Source organism: Sceloporus undulatus, chromosome 3 (assembly GCF_019175285.1).
Source record: "Sceloporus undulatus isolate JIND9_A2432 ecotype Alabama chromosome 3, SceUnd_v1.1, whole genome shotgun sequence".
NCBI classification, from domain to species: domain Eukaryota; kingdom Metazoa; phylum Chordata; class Lepidosauria; order Squamata; family Phrynosomatidae; genus Sceloporus; species Sceloporus undulatus.
In genome coordinates, this window is record NC_056524.1 from 251,610,996 (window position 1) to 251,635,954 (window position 24,959).

A 24,959-nucleotide genomic window follows, 5' to 3' on the forward strand; every position below is an offset into this window, starting at 1 on the left:
AGACAGATGCCTAAAATTACCACTTGAATAATTTCCAAAACATCTTGGAAGCTCTATAGGACACAACCAAGCAAATGATGCATTGATTCTAACATGGCAGTATTTATGGTATAGTTATTTGAAGCATAGATTATTTGAGCTCTCAATTTAAAAGAAAGAAGAGCTGGTAATCTTCTTGCTGCTAAACAATATAAAATGGTTGTCACAACCGGTGCATAGATGAAGACGTTGGAGACAATCCAGAATAATCAGCATTTTTCCTTGTGTTAAAAACACAAGGAAAATAATATATATGGTAGGTTAAAAATAAATTCCAATAGTGTTGCAGACACAGCACCCTCTCTTTGCCTTGATCTTTATAGTCTTCCTTATAAAACATTTTCTTTTTATGGAGTCCAGACAGCTTGAGGTGGGGGCTCAACATAAAGTGACTAGTTCCCATATAGTATGTTTCAAATTCAAGTCCTCACCTGCAAAGTAAAGAGATGTTCTTGTCATCTATCAAATCAGAATGAAAATACTGTAAGCCATTTTGGAATGCCTTTGGCTGCCAAGTTTATCTCCATTCACATGTTCTCTGTTTTATTATTTTGTCAGGGATGATGGGAGTTGAAGCTCTTCACCTCTGGCTCGAACTCACCACCTTGTTATGCACCGGCGCTGACCAGTTTTGGTCAGTGGTTAAAGCTTTGCTCTAAAGCAGCAGAGTTACAGAGAATAGGCTGAAGACCCTGACAAACTCGCCAAGCCTTCTCACTCTTGCTTCCACAGAAGTCTTCACACTTCTTGAGGATCCAGCTGGCTCTTGTATCTTCACCCAAGACACCAGACAACTCAGTAGTCTTATATAAAAGATCTCCTTTATTCTACTATATACAGCTCCAAAACTATCCAACAATACTCCAATACAACTCCAATACTATCCACTACTACTACCCACAAAATACATAGGGATTCATAGCCATTATTATAGTCCTTGGAAAAACACCACCCACTCTTGTCAGTTTCCACCCAGTGGGCGTGTACAACCATTTCATTGGTTCTCTTGGTTCATCCCACAATTAATGATTTCATCATTTCACCTTGTCCGCTTTAACAATTCTCAGGTGTGTTCAATTATCCACTTTGCATTTCTGTCCTTGGCGTTTAGGACTTGTTAATTGCATTACCTTTTACACCTGTGTGGCTCCTAATTCCTTCTGCTGAGTCATCCTGACTCTCACATACAAGTTTTATTTCTTTCACTGTATATCCCATGTTGCTTTTCCTTAACATATTTTTATGCCAATGTTTTGTTTTTTTAACTGTCATGACCCTTCTGGGTTCATGCAAACATTCTAATCCATGGTAGGAGTTTCCTATAATCATTCCAATTACAGGTGTCTTTTACATATGATACAGGACACTGAAACAATTTCCGCTGTCACAACTCTGTTTTATGGAATCCCAACATTAGTAGTTTGGTGAGATACTAGAGTTCTCTGGCAGAGAATTCTCAATGAAACTACAAATCTCAGGATTCCATAGAATTGAGCCATGACATCTGAAATTGTTTCAAAATGCTATAGTTGTATAGAGAGAAAGAACCTACAGTATTTCCAGCAAAGGTATGTGATTTCACTGATGTTGTATGATGTCTCATTACCTAAGTGAGTTCCTCCCTCCAACATGTGGGATGCTATATTTATTCTTACTAAGGTAAGGAAACCTATCTCCCTTGCTTTTCATTATTGTGATAGAGATCCTGAATAGGAAATTTAGAGGAGAACATACGGTAAAAGGACTGGACTTAGCAGGTCATTCATACAAGTTCAGATCCTTTGTGAACGACCTGGTTATGTTTCTGCATGGGAAAACACGGAGTTTAGGGGAAAAAAGAAGCTAAAAAAACTGTAATTTTATTGGTACAATGTGTTAAAAACTAATCAGAAGCTAAAACCAGCTGTGAGGCTTATTCTGGCCTGTAAGTCACACTCTGAAAGTTAATACACAGAACTAGGCTTGGAAACTGCAATTCCCAAAATAATACAGAACTATGACAATTCCTCTGCGTCTTACACCATGTATGGAAACAAATAAACACAATATTAATATAGTTTACAGAGTGCACAGACAGAGGCTTGGTTGAAAAGGGATGTACAGTATGCCCAAAACTGATAAAAGTAAAAAGTGTCAAAGAAAGACCAAACGCGTTTCGACAATTGTCTTCATCAGTGGTCCAAAGAACTGTGGAAATAAAGTAAGTAAAAATCAAACACTATGCAACATAAAAGAGACCATATAGCTAGATATTTATAAATGTATAGGTACCTACTTAAGCCACCTTGTCAGGTAGAGCATGTGGAAACCAGCTGTCCTTTTGGTAAGTGGAAGGTCAACTAAGACCTTGAGTCGTGCCTAAACCACTGATGAAATTACTCCAGATACAAAATCAGCCTTTCCAAAACAACAACAACAACAATAATAATAATAATAATAATAATAATATGATTTAATTATATTCCGCCTTTTCCTTGCAGAATCAAGGAATCACGCCCAGCTCTCTCCAAATGTCCTGACACTGTTCTACCCAAAAGTATATATAATAAATTGTACTGCCACTTCTATATAAAGTCACCATTGTGCTCCTATACCTCCGAAGTCTCTCTGCTAGTCCCCAGTGTTTCTGGGAGAGGCAGGTGATGGTTCTTGGGAGGTCAGGGCAGCTTTTTAAAGGGCTGCTTGTCTGCTACACCCTCAACAGCTGGGCTCCTGCGCCTCCAGAGTCTCTCTGCTGGTCCTTGGTGTTTCTGAGAGAGGCAGGTGATGAAAGAACATGACTAGAAAAGAAGAGAAAGAAATAGAAGAAATATCCAATTTCAAAATGGAGAATACCTCAGTAAAAATATTGCAAAGAAAATTTCAGAACTGTTTGTTAATAATTACAGTACACCCTGGAATAAAATCAGAGAAGATCTAAAGAAAATGGTCAAAAATGAGGATCTTGCTGTTGGGACGAATATTTGTGATTCAGATTACAGTTTTGCCCAAACTCTTATATCTATTTCAAACCATACTGATTATTTTGAATGACAAAATATTTCAAATATGGGACAGAGAGATAACGAATTTCTTATGACAGGGGGAAAAGCCGAGAGTGAGACTAAAGATGCTTCAAGACAGTAAGGAAAGAGATGGTCTGGGTCTACCCAACGTCAAGCTCTATTTCCACACATGTTGTATGGCATGGGTAAAAAATGGGCTACCCTGGAAGACAAGAGACTATTAAATTTAGAAAGCCACAGTTTATATTTTGGCTGGCATGCTTTTCGTTGTCTTAAACTCAACTCCAATAAAGAGTGAGGGAGACAGCATGATAACTACAAGAAATGAGGCAATAAGGTATGCCAATTATTGAAGAAAATGATTAATATTATCATCTCACAAACATGAACTAAGGAAGTTATGTTTTAGAATTGTTTGTTTAGTATATTTGTATTGTTGTATTAGTTATATAGGGCTGTGTGAATGAGGGATATTGGGTTGAAGTTAATTTATGTCTTGTCTTGTTTTATATTTTGTTTTTATTCATATAAACTCAATAAAAATAAAATTTTAAAAATAATTCACTGCAATAATCCACAATTTAGCCATCATGTTCTGATTTTGAATATCTTCAAAGACAGGCTCATAGTAAAGGCATCCCAGTAATCCAGCCTGAATGTTACAAAAAAAGTAACCATCTTCATCCAAGAAAAAATGTGGGTGGTGTTTCAGCCAAAGCTAGTTAAAATGAAATATGTGATGGAAATGTTGTCAGAACACCCATCCCCAAACCTGGATATATTAGTATATCATGATCTTCAGAGAGTGATATGTCCCCCAGAAGAAAAGGTCAAATACACAGTATTTGACTTCGATAGGCTTTTAAAGCACAATTCCTTTGTCTCATCTAGACATTATTCCTCCTAACAGCCAGCCAAGTTGCTTCCAAGCAACTATTTTAGCCATCTTTAAATATGTCAAGTAGAAGATGGATTGAGCTTGTTTTCTGCCACTCCACAGACTCAAACATGAACCAATGTACCAAGTGACAAGAAAAAAAGATACCACCTAAATATTAGGAAGAACATTTTAACTATTAGAACTGTTTGACAGTGGAACAGACTCCTCCAGAGGGTGGTGGATCTGCTCCTTTAGATATCTGTATTATATTTGTGTATTTTTGCATGGCAGGGGGTTGTAACATAGCCTTGAAGGTCCTTCGAACTCTAGGTTTCTATGAATCTGGGATTGTATAAACCATGAAAGACCGTGAAACTACAGGACTTCTAGGAAAAAGACAATGAACAGCACCCAACTCCAGGAGCTTGCTGTGGTTCGTGACTTTTTTTTGTAATCTGAGAACCAATTATTTAAATACTAATGTCTCATACATGTTGGGCCTCATAGAACTCCAGTAAAACCTTGCAGATTCTTTCAATCAAATATTTTGTGAGATCCAAATAACATATACTTTTTATGGTTGCCCATTTATTTTTAACAATATCGTCATCTTTGAAATTTTTTCATGTCAATTTCTTATCAATATATTCACCTTTACAGTAGTCAATGATTGTAGAACCAGGTAATCTAAATCTAACACTTTTTAGCCTTTCAAAATTACACTAGTCAACAGCAGGAACAGAGCTCTCACTGTCAGACAAAAGCATACGACTATAAAAGTACATTTTTCTTAGCAACAATATAAACATATAGGTTTTTTTTCCCATTATCCCATAGTGCCACAATATACAGAGTGGTAGCACAGAACAAAGTTGGTTCCAGATAACAAATTAATTGTAAATGTAACAATGTAAAGGAACAAGAAAATAAGATGTGTGTAATGCAATTATATATAAAAAACAATAATCTAGATTGTTGTACAAGTGCTCATAACCATACCACAGCAACAATATTAAGTTATTCAAAATACCTAACAATGATGTTTCCAGAGTTTTAATAATAATGTAAATTGTAATTTAATATTGTGGTTACTGTTAATTAATAATAATAATAATAATAATAATAATAATAATAATAATAAATGAATAAATTTTATTTATATACCGCTTTTCCAAAAGATCAAAGCGGTTTACATAGAATTAAAACCAATTACAAACATATCATAAAATAGATAAAAACCAATAACACAATGTACAATATACAGACAATTAGGCTTGTAATCTGTTAGTGACATATAAAAGTATAAAATTCATGCCTATATATTTAACATTTTGGACTGCACTAGATGAAGGAATTCAGCACCATCTACACTACATCTTCTTCCCCAAGTCATCTAGTTGTTTTTCTGACTGGATATCCTACTCCAGTACATTGCTCAAAGGCTGAAATACTATTCAAATCAAAGATGTTGATTTCCTGAGCCAGAAGACTACAAACCATTCAGTGAAAGAATAAAAGTATGCACATACAGGCTAGTTCTGTGTGTGTGTGCGTGTACGCACATGTGTGAAGTAGAAAAATAACATTTAAGGGCACAAGGATCTATCTGAACAAAAGGAAAAGGGAACTGGAAAACTTAGAGCTTTGGTGGGAATGTGAGATGGTTAGTTTCCTTATTTAAGATTTAGAAAAAGTTTTAAAGATTTTAAGATTTCAAGCTCCAGAAGATTTTTTTATAAAGATGTAAAATAATCAATTTCCTCATTAAGCTTGGAAGCGATAATGATTTTAATTTTAAGATAAGCTTTAGCTCCTTTTTCAGCAAAACTCTTTCAATAGAATTTACTATTTTCTACTGCTCCATATCTAACATCTGTCACAAAATGGTATTGTTCCAAGCAGTTTTTAACCCAGGAAGTGCCTGTAGTTGTTTGTTTGTTTGTTTCTTATATTGCAGATATGTTATCCTATACATTCCTTAAGAGGGCTAGTTGTTTCCACTATATAAACATTTTTTCATTTGCACAGCCATGTAAGTTCTATAGGGAATCCAATCCTTGCTGCACTTTCAGGTTCTCTGGGAAGAACTAGACTGAAGATGAACTTTCCAGAGGACATTCTCTGTTGCCACTTCAAAAATCTGGAATGACCTGCCAGATGAGATCCGCTATATCACATCTTTGGCTGCCTTTAAGAAGGCAATAAAAATGGATCTCTTCCAGCAGGCCTTCTCAAACTAATCTCCTCAGAATTTTCACTCTCCATTCATTTAGCTGTACCCACCAGACTTTGATCTCGATTTATTTTATTAACCATTCTATTGGGATTGTTTTTAATGGTATTTTAGGGTGGGAGGGAGATAAGGGAACTAGGATCTAATATGTCCTGTTATGCTTTTATCTACTGATATTCATCTTTGATTTTATTGTTCTTCTTGTTGTTACCTGCTTCGATCCAATACAGGGAGAGGCGGGATACAAATAAATATTATTATTATTATTATTATTATTATTATTATTACTATTAACACAACTCTATTGATGAAAGAATTATGCTGGAAAATAATAATAATAATAATAATAATAATAATAATAATAATAATTTTTATTTATATCCCGCCTTTCCAATTGCATGATCAAGGTGGCTTACAAGACAAGAAACAATAAAATACAGATAAAGCATCACAATACAGTGGTACCCCGGGATACGAATTACCCAGCTTACGAATTTTTCGGGATACGAAAAAATCCCATAGGGATTTATTGTTTCGGCTTACGAAGTTTTTTTCGGGTTACGAAAAAACCTCGGCGCTATTTCGCCACCGGAGGGCAGCAGAGAGCTATTTTTTTCCATTAGCGCCTATGGCAATTCGGCTTACGAAGGTTTTTCGGGTTACAAAATTAGCCGCGGAACGAATTAATTTCGTAACCCGAGGTACCACTGTATAAAAAGTTTAAAAACATCATTACTAGGGGTAGGAACGGGAATCTATACAAATCACAATTCACTAGGGGCAAGAAAAAGACAATATATTGCACTAATCCGGGGTCAAAGAACAAGAACAAGGAGCAGAGAAAGAACACTATTACCTAGAGTGAAAAAGCCAGCTGGAATAGATGCGTTTTTTAATTGTTTCTTAAAAGAAACTAAAGATGCAGAGGAACGGAGCTCTATAGGGAGCTTATTCCACAATGAGGGGGCGGCGATAGTGAAAGCCCTCTGTGAGGTCCTCACCAAATGGGATTTAGGGACCTCTAACAAATTGGTCCCAGATGTTCTGAGTGTGCGGGGCGGATTATATGGGGAGAGACGGTCCTCCAAGTACCCTGGGCCCAAGCCATTTAGGGCTTTATAGGTCAAAACCAACACCTTGTATTGAGCTCGGAAGCGAATGGGTAGCCAGTGGAGATCTTTTAAAATAGGTGTTATGTGGTCTGTCCTGGAACTACCAGCGACCAGTCTGGCTGCCATATTCTGCACCAATTGAAGCTTCCGGGTTTGGTACAAGGGTTGCCCCATGTAGAGCGCATTGCAGAAGTCCAATCGAGAGGTTACCAAAGCATGTACAACAGTTTCAAGGTCCCGACGGCCCAGGTAGGGGCGCAGCTGGCGTATCAGCCGAAGCTGATAACAAGCACTCCTGACCGTCGCATCCACCTGGGATGTCAGATGAAGCGACGAATCAAGGAGTACTCCCAAGCTGCGCACCGAGTCCCTCAAGGGGAGCGTGACCCCATTCAGGACAGGCTGACAAATCTCACCACCCGGAACCGAGGGACCTATCACCAGTACTTCCGTTTTCCCTGGATTCACACTGAGTTTGTTCTCCCTCATCCAGCCCATTACCGACGCCAAGCAGGCATCTAGAGGAGAGATGCCATCCTTAGTTACTGCATCAGTCGGAGACACAGAGAAAATTATTTGGGTGTCATCAGCATACTGATAACACCGTGTCCCGTGTCTCTGGATGATCTCTCCCAGCGGTTTCATGTAGATGTTAAAAAGCATAGGGGATAAAATCGCTCCCTGAGGGACACCAGATGTAAGTGCCCTCTTATCGGAGCGACAGTCCCCCAGCTCCACCATCTGGAATCTACCCGAGAGGTAGGACCGGAACCACTGCAAAGCAGTGCCCCCGATACCCAACTCCCCCAGGCGTTCCAGAAAGATACCATGGTCGATGGTATCGAAAGCCGCCGAGATGTCCAAGAGCACTAACAGGGACACGCTTCCCCTGTCCATGCTCAGACGGAGGTCATCAACTAAGGCGACCATGGCAGTCTCAACTCCATAGCCCGCCCGGAAGCCAGTTTAAAATGGGTCCAGAAAATCGGTGTCATCCAAGATCGATTGAAGCTGGAAGGCGACTGCTCTCTCGATCACCTTCCCCAAAAAAGGTAGCAGCGAGATGGGCTGATAGTTGTTATGAATCAGGGGGTCTAAGGAGGGTTTCTTAAGCAAGGGTTTAACCACTGCCACTTTCAATTTAGATGGAAACTGACCCTCTCTTAGAGATGTATTAATGATGCGGTGCAACATAGGCAGCACCGCATCTCCTCCCTGAGCTGCCAACCATGAGGGACAGGGATCAAGAGAGCACATCGTCTTCCTAATGCTTCGAAGGATCTTGTCCACTTCATCGGTACTAACAAACTCAAAGCGATCCAGTATAACTGGGGCCACGGACGCTTCGGACGCCTCTCTTACAGGACCTGCATAAATACTGGCGTCAAGATCAGCCCTGATCTGAGAGATTTTATCCGCAAAGAAGTTATTAAAATCATCACAGCAGGCTTTAGATGGTACCAAAATAGGGCTCAGGGAGGGAGGGAGCTGAGTCAGCTCCCTCACAACCCTGAACAGCTCTGCTGGACGCGACTCTGCGGACGCAATACGTGCAGCATAGAACGAATTCTTAGCTGCACCTATTGCCACTCCATAGGCCTTCAAATGAGAGCGAAGAGGCAGGGTGGATCTTAAAACTGAAATTATAATCACCTTCAGGCTTAAACCAACAAACAAACAAAAAATCACTAACTTAATGAAAGAGTCCTCCATAAATTTTTTGCACCTCCTGTCAAACCCTCCCACATTCCCAAATTTTAGAACTATGGCAGTGTCAACCACCACCATCACCACAACAAAAACCACCCACACATTTTTGCTTTACAAGAGGGATGGACCTGTTTTGTCAGTGATTACAAGACAGCATTGTCCCAAAAGGAAGAGTGGAGGGTTGCTCCTTTCACACAACTTCGTTTTGGGGTTTTTGCCCTGAAATGCTTGCATAGACCCCCAGATTATAAAATTCTGTCGCTCTGTGCTCCTTTCTGATCATTTTCTCTACATTATTCTCCAAAAATGGTTTTGGGACCTTCATGCTACGTTTTTCCCAACCTGTTATTTAAAACAAGGTACTTGGAGAGTGTGCATCCTGTTTTAAAGCAAAAGCATGGTATGCTATCAAAATTCAACAATTTAGTAATGGCAGGAAATGGTCATTCTTCTGAAGTTTTTGGACCAAGCCTTAGAAACTCTCTACTCCTGATTTAAGACTTGGTGAACTAAGAAATCAGTAGCCCACACTGATTACCCACAAGGCCAAATTCTTCATTTACTTGGTTTCACTGTGATTCCTACTTATCTATGCATATTTTATTGTTTTATTGTTTTATTGTTTTATTTATTGTTTATTTTTTTAAAAAATGTTTTTTAAAAATTCAAGGAAGGAAGGAAGGAGCTAAGAAAGATCTGATATGACTTTCTCTTGAGAAAATAAGGAAGCTTCAAAGGCATCTTCCTGTTCTCTTGAGACAATCAATAAATATTGTTAGGTTTCCCAATTATATTATGCATAGTTAAAAGCTCACTGATGGTCCCAGGGGACACAAGCTGCTCTTTCCCATGTAGTTGCTTTTTAGCAAGAGTGTTCTTAACAGTTGCAAACCCAGTAATTTAGCCAAAATATCCCGAGTGTAAAATCAATACATCAATACTCTTTGGGGAATATAAATGATTTTAAGTCTTAACTACATCGCAGAGTGCATGATTACCATCATGATCTTCTTGCAATTGATATGTATATATTCTGAAGTTAGCCATATTAAGATCAATGAGATTTACCCCTAGGCATATCTTAGAAGAAACTAGCATCAAATAGCTGTTTGGTTAGAAATTATTTTTTCCCCACTAACAAAGGTACAAACAAGATATGTTACAATTGTACTTGGATAAAGTCAGCCTTTTTTTGAAGGAACTGTAACTTTATTGTGACTTATGTGTTGCTTCACAAAAAGTTAAATGAGGCATAACACATGATTCAAGTTCTGGCTTGTCACTGCTGTCTTATTTTCTCCTATGAGTGCCTTGCTGATGGTGAACCAGATGTGGAAAAAAGGCTGGAATCTTCTTGGTTATTTACAACTAAAATATATCCCATTTATCCATTGTTCCATTGTAAATCAACACAGGTAAATCTTACTGATTTACCGGGTCTACTCTGGTCAGGATAAGTAACAGGATTTCAACCAAAGCATTTTAATCAAAGGCCAGCATCCTGTAGCATCAAAATTTGTTTTTAAAAACAAAACAAAATTTGAAGCTGCATTTTTACTTAATGTTTGCTTTAAAAAAATCATTTTAACTATTAAAGCTATGTCTTGCTAGGGCACAAAAAGGTGATACAGAATTCTATAAATACACAAATAAATTTAACACATATATAAGTACATTTATCCCTCCACATTCACTGGAGTTAGGGGCACAAGACCCCTGTGAATGTATGAAAACCACAAATAATAAAAACACCATGTTTTTACCTGAGAGGACACCTCTCTAGGAATCTCTAGGTCCTCCAGTGTAACTCTGTGGTCAACATCCAACAGACACTGACCATAGAACTGCACTAGAGGAGCTACAAATGCCTAGTGGATTGTTCTCTCTAGGAATCTCTAGGTCCTTCAGCGTGACTTTTGGTTAACACTGATCATAGAGTTATGCTGGAGGACCTATGCGGAAAAAAGTCAAAGCTGCAAATGTGCAGAGACAAGCATATTGTAAATGTAATCCCTATATCCCTGACAAAAATGGCACATAGGATATCTAACAACAAAAAATTGAGAGTGTATGGGAGGGTGAGATTAATCCTGTACAGTGGAAACTTTAGCAAGCAGGATGATACACAACTTAAGATGGGTGTGTGCTTTTCTCTGTGTGTTTAATATATATATATATATATATATATATATATATATATATATATATGGACTTATTTGTCCTGCAGTTTTTCAAAGGAAATTTTGCATGTTCAAAACAAACAAACAACAACCAAATCAAACTTCATTTTAGGCCCGATACAAGGACAATAGACTATTAGTACTGACCAGGTCCAGAAAGTTTTTCTCTAAAATGTGCTAACAATTTTCTCCCCAAATCATTCTAGATCAGGGCTGGGCAACTGCAGGAAAGTGGAGGTCAATTTTAACCCCCATGGCCACCACAAAGTCCACACTAGTACATTGTGAATGGACCAAGGATCACATCACATTTCTCCTCCTCCCCCCCCCCCAAGTTTAAGCATCTACAGATGGCAAGCCCCGTTGTCCCCAATGGCAGTACATGCATGCAGCCACACTAGCAGCATACATGTGCACATCACACCACCATTAGGGACAATAGGACTAAAAGTCACACTTTTGTGGTATCCCTGAGGGGTCTAGAAAGGATCCCCTGCAGATACCAAGGTCTGACTGCATTCCTATTATTGACCAGTCCACTTACCATCAGTTATTTGATCAAAAATATCATATAGTCCCCAAACTATAAGTGTTTCAGTTTTGAAGTTTTTGTTGGGGGAAATGATCGCCAGAATCCAACTGGTGAATTATGAGTGCATAAGCACCATAGTTAATAGTGCTACTCAGGGATTCACATCCTTACCCCACTTATTGGGCAGCAGTAATGGTAATCAATGCGAATCTCTTCCCTTATTGATGAAAAGACAGCTAACCGACAGTCGCATCTCCTACCATGAGTGATCTCTATTGAAAAAGGCAGAAGCAATACTCCTATCACAACTTCCTTTCATGTTGGAGACCATTTGAACAGGTAGGAACCATCAGCTAGCTGCTTCCCAATTTACTGGTGAACAAAACCTCAACAAACACAGCTGCTTCTGCCCAGAATTGGCAGTGGTGGGGGTAGATTTCACAGTTCCTATGTATCCCCTAAGCTAGGGGCTATATCAGGATCTTGAATACAATACAGCCATGAGTGTGTAAGAGTACATCTACACTGTAAAAATAATGCAGTTTGGCACACTCTACCTGCCATGGATCCATCCTACAGAATCCTAGAATTTGTATTTTTGGCAGAGAAGAATAAAGAACTTGTATCCCAGGATTCCATCGGAAAAAAACCAGAACTCCATTGGATGGAGCTACAGCACTTAAAGTACTGGCAAACGGCATTATTTCTACAATTTAGAGGCACCCTCACTCTTGGTAACACACTCATAATTTCTTACCAATATCTCTTAAAAACAGAATTGCTTGTTGCTATGTCAGATGAAGAATTCTAGAATAAGCAGTAAGATGTACAGTATTAGCTCTTTCTTCTTTAATAGAAATTAGTTCTTAATCTTAGGATGTTTCTTGGGCCATTTTAAATGAAAAGGTGGATCTATTGACGGGGGTTTAAAATGTATTTCATGTGGCTTTTAACAAATTAACAGAGAAGAGGTAAATACAACTTTATTTATTTATTTGATCTATATATTTACATTCCAATTTCTCCCGCATGGAACACAATTATTCGCTACTCTGCATGGTGTGTATTGTCTAATCTTACTGAGCAATACTTAATAACCAAACACTTATGAAATATTCCAGCATGATTAAGAGTGAACAAAATATAGTAATATGCAAAACAGATGTTCAATTTGTACATTTTTTGAATTCTACCTCAGGATTAATTTTCAATGAGTACTTTCTGAAAGCAGTACATAGTACAAATAACAGATTTCAAGTGACACTGTATATCGTGTCTCTATCTGATTAGCTGCTGCCTTTATTTATAGCTTTCACCATTGATAGAAACATAGGGAAGAAGGCATGAATCTCTCTGCTTCAGTCGACAGGGCAGCTAATACATTACTAAGTTTCTGCCATTCTTGTTCCACTTACCTGTAAACCAATAGTGTCAGTGCTGAATTATTTTTGATATTGAGTCTATTGATGAACTGCAAAGGTTAAAATTAAAGTGTGATTTATGCCGTGATCAGCAGCATGGTGGTAGAGCACCAAGTGAAGTGTGCAAAATTATAACCATATATATATATGTCAAGCTGCTCTTTATAACCAGTGCCAAACAGCTCTATTCCTCCCCTTTCATTCCTTTTCTTCTGCCCCTCCCCTTTTGTTCCCCTTGAAGGAGAATAATGTGTGATAAACCATGCAGAGTGGATGCTGATAAGGATAATAATCTAGCAGGGACTAATCATTTTATGAATGAGTTTAAAAAATAAAGAACAATCAGGTGTGGTCTGTTTGTTTAAACTCCACATTTTAACACCAAATGATGGCTCTTAAAAATCACTTGGAGCTTGGTTCTTCATTAACACCACCTACAGATCATGAAATCATGCATGCTTGATGCCCCGGAACACCTATGGGAAAACAACAGCATTTTATCTGAAAGAATTCAGTGCATGCATGAGGAAATCTGCATTTAAATTACATTTAAAATTTTAAAATCTTCACCTCCTGCTGTTGTTTTTATGTGCCATCAAGTCCATTCTGACTCATGTCAACCCTGTCACAGGGTTTTCTTGGATTTTTTTTTTCCAGAGGAAGTTTCCCATTGCCTTCATCTGGGTAAGCATCAGTTATCCAAGATTACTCAGTGGGTTTCCATAGCTGAGTGGGAATTCAAATCCTGGTCTAACACTCAACCATTGCACCATGCTGATTTTCTCTTAAGATCATACTGTCCTGAAAATGAAGAAATCTATGAATTTTACTCAGTTGTTCCCAGGTGATTCTCCCTCATCTCCACTCTCTAGGTTTAGTAGATAAACCTATCTGAAGCATGCAGAGAATCATATATTAGTTGCCTGCCATATTAAATGTGGAAACTCTCAGAAAAAAGACAAAACAAAAACTGGCCACCCTAATTTCAGCATAAACATATCTGCTTGGATTCAAACCCAGGCATTTCACAGATAAAAAACTCCAGATCCTGGAGCTACATGGATGAATAGATCAATTTTGGTTCCTTTTGTATCTGATGTTTTTTTTAAAAAAACAGTTTTTGTTCTTATTCACAAATATGGAGAGAAGTGTGAATTATTATCAACAATGACCCAAATAAATGCTTTCCCCATCTTAATTAGGTGTCCCAGTCATAACAGTTTATCCCCGTCTCAAGAAAACTAAGGCACTATTATGAAATATATGAAAGTGGGACTAGACACCAGGCTTTAGAGATATCCTAGATGTGGAAGCTAATACAGAGTTTGGAGATAACTAGATAATTGGCATATTAAGTTATTAATTGCTTACATTTTTCTATCACCATCTCCTAATTCATTAATTTCCTAGTTAATACCAAATCACCTCCTACAGCAATAGCATATTCATTTCTATACCACTTATCAGTGAACTCAGCACTCTCTAAACAGTTTAGAATCTGTAAGCGAATTGCCTCCAACAAGCTGGGTCCTCATTTTACCAACTTATGAAAGAATGGAAGGCTGAGTCAACCCTGGAGCCCTCTGGGATTGAACTCACAACCTTGTGGCTGCAGTAGTGGCATTTAACCACTGCACCACCAGGGTTCTCCTATGCTTTAACAACTTAATTAATTTTGAAACATGGCAAATTCAGCAAGGAATGAATAAGAAGGGTGAAGAAGGATATTGCATTAATTATATATTAATTAATTAGTTATATCCTTTTGGAGAGGTGGGATAAAAATAAAACCTATTTATTATTATTATTATTGTCATTGTTATATTAAATATATTAATATGTAGAGAGATTTTGTAGCTCCTTTGAGATTAAAGGATGAAGCAGATCAGCGATTATCACAGGACCGCAGTGACTGGCCGGCCCACTCTGAAAGCAGGCCGCTGCCATGGTTTTGAACAGGCTGCCAGGAAAGAGTGGACTTTCCCTACTCTTTTTCCCGGTGACCTCAGAGCTGCTTCCAGCCACTCTGGGGATGTGCTTCATCTGTACACTCCACCCTAAGGGTGGCTGGAAGCTGCTTTATTTGGCCCATCTGCTTTAGACTTATCAGACTGGCCAGTTATTCTCAAGGATGCTACAAGATCTTTCTATATACTGATTCTATAGACCAACATGGCTATATCATTAAATATACTAAATAATATTTCAATATTTTCCTTAAACCCCTCCCCCATTTTCTTCTCTCTTGGTTGATGCAGTTTATATTCTCCCCTGATTTCCCTTAACATCTTGGCTCAGTGGGTCACACATTTTGAGGGGTTTAGTAAGGATGGAACTTGAAGGCAAAAGATATCTAGCTAAATTAATGCCCTCTCATCCCTACCTATATATTTTTTTTATTTTTTTTTTTAAAAACTACTCAGAAGCCATTAAGTTAATGAACATAGCATGCACTCCAGCAATTATCTTTGCAGATGTTGCTTCTTGATATGGAATAGGGATCTAGAGAGCCTTATCAAATCAGCTGACCATATATGTTTATGCAAAGGGCTTTTAAAAAAAGATAGCCTGCCCTGGGAAGCCAACAATACTCTCTTCTGAAATTCAGGACCAGATCAAACTGTTTTCATGCTTGAGGAAAATTGGAAAAAAAAACAAAACACCACTTTTCTGTTCCATGAAAAATGCTGTCTGTATTGGTCATAGAATCTTAGGGTCTGTACAGATGGCCCCTAAGGCACAGCAGGATGCCCCCTTTCTTTGCCAGATCATGGCATGGCAACCACATGCAGTGGCCCCAATCTGGCCTTCTTGTGGCACAAAAAGGACTCACAAAAAGTGGTTCCTTTTTTGTACCACAGAAAGGATGCCATAGCTGCCAGGGCCATGGCTTTTCAGTGATCCTTTGGTGCAGTGCATGTATACGCTGCATCAAGGGAGCACCGTGATGCCTTCCACCATACGATGGGATGCACTGTGTAACGTCGGCATGGGGGCAGAGTTGGGATAAGCAACGTGTGGTTGCCACATCCCCACTCTGCCCCAATGCCGGCGTTTATCTCTGGTCTGTTCAGGGCCTTACTTACACATCAACAATTGAATAGTCTATTCAACCACACCGGAGGTCAAAGGCGAGGTTAATGGGGGAATAGCATGCTGTAAATCAATTGGTCTATCTTTCAGTAGAGGAGAACACTCAGGAAATCCTGGAATAAATCCTCAGTTATTATTATTGCTCTACCCACATCTGCTGGTCATGTCAGACACTTTGCTCTACCTAGTGGTATGGACCAGACCATCTAAGAACATCCCTTCCAATATTTCACAGATGAAAAATATGTATAGATAAATACATCTTCAGGACCTCTGTTTTCATACTGAGGATCACTAATATCTCCACATTATTGCACTGTGCTGCAACGTAATACTGTGGTAGGACCATAGCTAAGAGATACTTCACATGATTTGTATGATTAAACACCCAAATCACACACTTCTCCTATTCCAACTTGAATACCTTGCAGATGTTAAGTCAAGGACTAGCTAAATGTTTCCTCAACCACCACGCACTATTTGAAAAGGAGGTCCACATCCAACGGCTAACAAAAGCCCTTTTGTTTGTACCACTAGAAAACAGATTATGCTGGGCCACATTATGAACATCTCTTCAAGGACTGTGAAGTTCTTGAACAATTTCAGAGTAAAAATTACCTCAAAAATGAAAACAAAATCGCTTAACATCATGCAAGTGTATTTAAATAATGGATCACTGCTTTCACAATGTTAGGCAGAATGCATCTGAGATAAACAATAGAACTTAACTATGTATACAGTAAATGCAATTCAGTAACCTCTCCCCACCCCACCCTCCCACCACAAAAAATCAGATTATAATGACATATTTTGGGATGTAAGAGCTTTTAATGCAGTCAAAGCTATGATACAAAAGAATTAAGTGACAATGAAAATTTCACTGATACTTCATAATGTGCAACATCATAAGAGTATCTGTGATTTTCTTTGAATTGCTATTAGGCTCATCATTTCCTCCTAAAGTGCTAACTCACCAGTCTGAGGACTTCGCTAGTCCTGTTGTTACTTGCTGTGCTTAATTGAAATTCGTGTTATAAAGGGACCCTTCAGAAGTTGAGTTCACTGGCACAGCATTGCTTAGTCTCTTAACATCTTACTTAGCAATGACTGAAAAGGCACTTTGCAGATCAAAGAGGTGATTCAATACCATTCTGAGCTCCCAGAGTGAGGATTAGAGAATCCCACTGTGGTTATTGTCTGGCTTACATAAGAGTAGGATGCTGCAAATAGCAAATGAATGAATTCCAAACATATCTGCATGCACAAAAGACCAACTCAGATATGTGTCAGGTATCAGTATAGTTTTCAAATGAGAAAAAAAATCTGAATTGATATGAATAAACAAGATCATTCACAACAATGAGAAACTCTTAAGAATATGTTTTTCTTTTCTTGAGACCTTCTAAAGGAGAAAAAATCAAAATCACCTTAACAGACCAGAGAGGTGGTCCAAGATTAACAAAATGAATGTCAACAGGGATATAGGATGGATGACACCTATCTTGACAATAGTATGTGTGAAAGGGATCTAGGAGTCTCAGGTTCCAAACACAATATACAAATACAGTGGAGCCTTGTTATACGCTGGGGTTTGATTCCAAGATCTCCCGTGTATAACAAAATCCGTGTATGCTCAAGTCCCAGTAAATATAATGACATAGCAAAATGGTGTCCCTTGTAAAAAATGGAAAATCAAGGTTTGATACTTGAAATTTATACCTGTTTTGAACATTTTCAAACCGTGTATGCTTGAATCCGTGTATAAAAAATCCATGTATAAGAAGGGCTGACTGTAATCCCATTTGAGATCACTTTTGTTGCCCTCACTCAGCACTAGTGAATCCTGGGAATTGTATTTTATTGTGGCATCAGAGCTCTCTGACAGAGAAGGCTAAATGTTTTATAAAACTACAGTTCCCAGAATTCTCTAGCATTGAGCCAAGGCACTGTGTTTTGGACCTTAGTGGAGACAAACTGAACATTAATCAGTAAACAAAGCCAATACAATTGTAGGCTGCATCAATAGTAAAGTGTCTAGATCAAGGGTAGTAACAATATCAGTCTATTCTGAGATCATCAGCTCATCTGGAATATTGTCCAGTTGTGGTCACCACAATTTAAGAAAGATGTTTACAAACTTGAACATAGCCAGAAGAGGGTGACCAAAATGATAAAAATTCTGGAAACTATCCTCTATGAGGAGAGGCTTAAGAAACTGGGTTCCCCTAGAGAAGAGAAGGTTAAGAGGTGACATGATAGCCATGTTTAAATATTTGAAAGGGTATCACATTGAGGATGGAGAAAGCTTGTTGCGCCAGAGCAATGGATTCAAACTACAGGAAAAGAGATTCCACCGAATCATTAAGATGAACTTTCTGATGATAAGAGCTGTTTGACAGTGCTGCCTTGGAGTGTGGTAGAGTCTCCTTCTTTGGAGATTTTTAAAGGTGACTGGATGATCATTACAGTAACCAAGACAAATTCTATTAATGACATGTGTTACTAAGGTTGTGTAGCAATCTATTACTGACTTATATGCACGTACATCCCTTTTGGGATGGCAGCTATTTTTCTCTAGCTTTGTGTAACAGCCTCACTGGATAATAAGCCCCAGGAGAGACCAGTGCTCTCTACCTGTGGAGATGGGATAGAAGGGCAGGGGCGGGGGGGGGGCGTTCAAATGTTGGTGATGTGGCTGCTCTGGACTCCCAGTGGAAGGAAAAGAAAGGATGACTTCATCTGTGTTCCCACTCTAATTTCTTCCCCATTGATCTGAGACCATCTGCTTCTTCATAATCTGAGTTGCCTTCCCTACCTTCTCTACCCCAAGTAAGGGGTAGAGATAACCATGGATCTCTATTCCTGTAAGCAACAACAGCAAACAACCCTCCCAGGGTTTGATAGCTGCAGGGTTGGGGAGTGGAGGACATGAAACTATGTGGGGAGATCATTATACTCTGGAAAAAGAGATGGAGGATCTCTTTTGACTGGCGTAAAGGAAGGCGTGTAGGAAAAGAATGCAGAGCTACATATTTCTATTGGAAGGCAGAGCTCTGTGGAAGTAGGAGTCAGTCATTTCTGCAAAGCAGAGCAGTGGCTGTAATTCATGGGATAATGAAGCTATGGTCTGGTACAAAGCAAAGGAGAGCACTCTGTTGTTCTGATGAGATATTAGGGATGCAATTGCTCACTAAGTTTCTTCTTGAAGGAAACTACAAGTAATTTTAACAATTTTCTTCCTGCTGTGAGAAAGTCTTTGAAAATCAGACAGTTTTCCAAACTGGATTATTAAAAAGTAACAGAAGTGGATGAGCTGTTTGTATTTTTAAAAATTAATCAGTGGTGCCCTTTTGTGCTTGCTCTGTGCCTGTGCTGAGCTATGGAAATGGGAAAAGATGCTATTCTTGCACAGATACTTTTAGATACAAACTGCAGAAAACTTGATGAAAGAAAGTGTTCGGTGTCTCACTTGCAACACTGCCCCTTTATATTTCATTAAGATGCTCCCTCCATTCACAGTAGGGATGCTGATTGAATGTACTGGATCTAGCCATCTTTCTGCAGTAATGTTGCCATTAGCATGCTCCACAATCAGATTTCCCCCCCACAGTGCTGACATCATATCTTCCTCCCCATCCTGCCTTTTGTTTCATGATAGGTCTGGGGTTTTTGTTTTTGCTTGTTTTTTGCCATTGTGGTGCTGTGACAGAATTATGTTATGATAACACTTGCTGACGGACAAGATCTTTTCTTGTCAGAAGTCAGACAGGAAAAGAAGGTGGTCACGTCACCCTCTGTTATTTCTTTGCATTCTGTGTAGATGAAACTGCCTTGACTTTTCAACTATGCCAATTCTTCCCGCTAACAACATAGATGAATTTTGTCTTTTGTGTGATATGGTCCTCTTGCATCCTCCAGAGTACCTCTGCCATTGCCCTGGTACGCATGCTTGCTAAAAACTAACAAACTCAAAGAATAGTCAGACATTCCCCGGTGGAAAATTCCATGAAGCTGTTAAATTGTAATGCTAAAACATTAAGGCACTGTAATATTATGATGTTATGATGGCACAACAGAAGGAGGGTTTTAAAATTCAATTCAATTCAATTCAATATGCCACAAAAGTTATCTTTTGCACAGATCCTTAAGAAAGAAGTAAAGTGGACACACTAGCATCTCACCCACATCACTTCTACTAATGGAATTTTTGCACAAAGAAGTGCAATGGGTGTTCAAAAGCACACAAAGTTACTGTTTGGTAGTGAGAAAGGAGGTCATTAATGGGTTATTTCCAGAATGAAAAAATGGTGTTATGGTGGATACCAACTACTAGTCGTGCCAATGCAATAATCCTATAGAGAGATGGTATGATAAGGACATTAGAATCTTATTGAACTTAATAGAGTTTTCTGTGGAGTAGATCTGCATTGGATTGTGATGTGAATTCTTTACTCATAAAAAAAAATTGTTTAAAGAAGCTATTTCATTTTAATTTATCCCACCTTTCTCCCAAAATGGGATGGGATCCAAGAACAAAGTACACTAAAAACCTATGTGATACAAAGGTTAGAAAAGCATTAAGTAAACAGCTACATTTTTTAAAAAAATACCCTATAAATTACAACAGTTAAAATACAATAAAACACAACATGCCCCGTTGAAAAGATCCTTCTGCCACAGTAACTTAAAATCAAGAGCCTACTTAATAAAAATGGTATATTGTGCCATCAGTAACTTAAAATCAAGAGCCAACCAAGTTTCCCATGGGAGTAAATTCCATAAATTGGGAGAAGTCACTCAGGGGCTAACTCTCTTGTTCAAACCAACTGTACCTGTGTGATGCTGGCAAGTCAAAGAAAAAGCCCTTAGATCTTTAAAAAAAAAAAGATCTTGAAAGTTGGGCAGGGCCATAGAAGGTGGCACAGTCTTTCAGATAGCCTGGACAAATCCTCTGCACTTAATGTGGAAGGCAAAACTATTGCTTCTCCCTGTCCTCAAATTAAAAATGATGTTATTTCAACAGTGCAGCTGATTTCTACAATATAATTTGTAAAATTACAGCTTTGAACTTTCCAGAATAGAAGCAAGACCACACAAACCACCACCCCCCCACCCCCCCACCCAAAAAAAAAAGCAATTAAAATTATAGGATTGTTTTTCTCAGTGTCTTTTCATAATGGTATTGATTTGCAATTTCTCATTCTATTTAAAGTTCAATATTAACACAATTGTAATATATCAACTTTAGCCTGAAATCAATTCCAAAGGCAAAGGCATGGCCCATTATGAAGTAACAGCAATGCTAATTTTATTCTGCCAAGTGTAAATTGACTGATTTATCACACCATTATGGAACTGTACTACTCCCTTAATCTGTTTGCAAAGGAAAGTAGAGAAAGAAAAGAAAACAGATTATGGTGTCTACACCTTGCTGAAAATAGCATGGAAGGCAAAAAGCCATTCTTCAGGAAAAAAGGCAGAAGTGTTTGCAGCAGAAGAAAGTCAAGAACAGATGTTCTTCACTGGTATAAGTCAGCACAGCCCCATTGATTTTATAGCTTCCCTAGGGAGTTCTTTGCCTCAATTTATGCCATGCTACCATAAACAATCTGGGTCTCTGCACTTAAATAAACTAAATCAGGCAGTCAAAATTTAGTAGCTAGAAAACCTCCATGTTTCCCACTGATTCCTAAGCCAAGGGAGTGTGAGAGATCTATGGAGTCTAAGTGGAATTTAAATAGACTAAAACAGGGCTAATTCTAGGTTAATCTCTAATCTCTGTGGGCTAATCAATACCTACAACAGAATAAAGTAATGGTATAATATCTCAGTTCAGTTATAGATTCAGGAGTCATAGAGACATACTGAGGATGCCACTGCTATATGCTTCACCCTTTCATCTGCCATAGCCTGAAGTTAACTAATTAAAATTATTATTTCCCTTTTCCATAATTGAAGTGATTATTAAATTATGTTGGAATTGTGACTTGGCAAATGTCAATCTTTTTGCAAGACAATGCCACTCCTTTTTCAGCGCACCTATAACTTTTGTTACTTTTACCATTATATGAGTATGGCCTCAATAATGGGTGGAAGGTGATCAAAGTGTTGACTTCTGCTGCTGGTTTCTATTCAGTTGTGGATTCTGAGATGATAATGATGTAGATGGAATAAGAGTGCATTCTGCACACAGACCACTAACTTATAACATTCAGATATTTTAAAAAGAAATTTAAAGTAACGAATATAGTTACTTTTGAGGTCAGGGAAGTAAAGAATTACTTTTGAAATATAACTATGATGGCAACCAACTACAGGGGCCTTTGCAGTATTGTTGTTGCTGTTGTGTGCCTTCAAGTCATTTCAAACTTATGGCAACCTTAAGGCAAACCTATCACAAGGTTTTCTTGACAAGATTTGTTCAGAGGAGATTTGTCGTTGGACCTCAGAGAGAGTGACTTGTCCAAGGTCATGCAGTGGGTTTCATGGCTGTGGTCGGAATCAAACCCTGGTTTCCAGAGTCATAGTCCAATGCTCAAACTAGCACACCATGCTGGCTCTCTCTTCAGAGAATAAATTATTTTTAAAAAGTAATTTCCCAAAGCCCTTCACCCAGCAGCGTCCTGAACTCAATGGTCTGGGATGATATTTTAGCATTGTGTTGGAGAACCCTACAATGGTAGTTTGGAATGTGTTCAATAAATATCCAAGGTGAAGTTACCTCTAGGTTGCTGCTTCAAGAATTTGTGGATATTAATAGGCTTTTTCAGTTGTTCAGTGTGGCGGCATATATATATATATATATAGTGGGGCCTTGGTAGCCACTAGGGATTAGTTCCAGGACCCCTGGTGGATACCGAAAATTCATGGATGCTCAAGTCCCACTAAATACAATGGCATAGTAAAATGTTGTTTTTTTGTATAAGATATATATATATATATATATATATATATATATACACACACACACACACACACACACACACACACACACACAGAGAGAGAGAGAGAGAGAGAGAGAGAGAGAGAGAACCATGGGTAGTTAATCCATGGATAAAAATGTATGAATAAGGAGGGCCAACTTTATCGCTTCCCTGTTGTCTTGATCCCTATTACTGTGATCAGGCCATTTACTGGCAAAGTTTGTACTTATACCTTCTGCAGAGGTGGAGAATCCTATAGTTTGTTAAAGTTAGTTTACTATTTTGATTGTTTTATATTGAATACCAGAATATTGTAACATAAAGATCAACTCACTGTAAAATCTTTAAATTCCAATATAATGTGTTCTACAGCACAATTTAGTTTCCTGGGTCAAATATTTGCATGTCCAAAAACATTTGCATATTCTATCTAAACTTTTCTGCCATTCTCTGGTCTAAAAATCTTTGCACGTCACTAAGCTAATTAATCTTTTACAGACTATTTCATGCACTGGAAGTCTGCCTCTTGCCCTTTCTTACTGCATAACTAATTTACTGTGAGCAGAAGCTAATAACATTACAGCTGCTAACATAACTAAGATGCATGGAAGATAAGCTATTTCTATTTAGTCTTAAAGGTTGCTTTAAAGAAACAAACCCAAACCAAACATTATGGAAAATTTAAGCATTTCAACTAGCACCCTGGCTATCACTACATTTCATATGGACAGGTTTTTCATTTGTAATTAGATAATCACAAGCAAAGTTTGACAACCTCCAATGGACAGGCATTTGATATAAATGACCAGTGAACTTGATCAAGGCGTTTACTCTTTTCTTCCTCATCTCTTAAGCCTGACAGTCTCATGATATGGAAAAATGGAGAAGAGAAAGGCAAAATATTTAAATGCCAAGGTATTGCATTTGCAAATATAACTCCAATGTGTTTACAGATATATTCATTACACATTGTCTTCAGACTACAATTTCAATCTTTAAATGCCTCAACAAAACATTTTTGAGGTGCTGCAGATCAGGGCTTCCAGGAATGGCATCTGCCATGCTCTCTCAGGCTGCATCCAGGATGCAGAAATAATCCAATTGGATACCACTTTAACTTCCATGGCACAATGCTATGAAATTCTGAGAATTCTAGTTTATTGTGGCACTGGAGTTTTCTGGCAGAGAAGTCTAAGTGTCTTACAAAACAACAGTCTCCAGAATTCCATTACCTTGAGCCATGACAGTTAATGTGGTGTCAAACCAAATTATTTCTTCAGTGCTGATGCAGCCTTAAACAACCTCCACACCCCCAATGTGGAGGTGTGGACCCCTCAGAGTTTTGCTACAATTGGTTCTCTCAAGGCACCCCACACCTGGCAGAGCACTTAGGCATCATTCCCCGATGCCCCAGTCTGCAGCACTGCCAGTCTGGATTTTTGTGGGGTTTTTTTTTTGGGGGGGAGGGGGTCACATTTGGTTATTAACAAACTTAATTGTGAATATCCAGAAATTATGGATCATAAAACTCATATACAATCTCTCAACTATTGAATGGAATGCCAGCCTGCATGTTATTGTTATTGCTGCAAACCCCCATAACTCTCATGGAGGGGGATCTATGTATTTCTGCACAGAATATTTTCCTGAATCACTTTAAGATATGCAAATATTGGATAACAACTGCACAAAATTTTCAAATTATTCTTCATGAGGGGCTTCTGATTGTCAGGAAACCCATTTTTGGCTGAGAAATGAGCACTGGGGATCCTCCCCCCCAGCCCTACAATGTGTACATCCTAGGATCTTTTAAACCTAAGCCAATGTATGA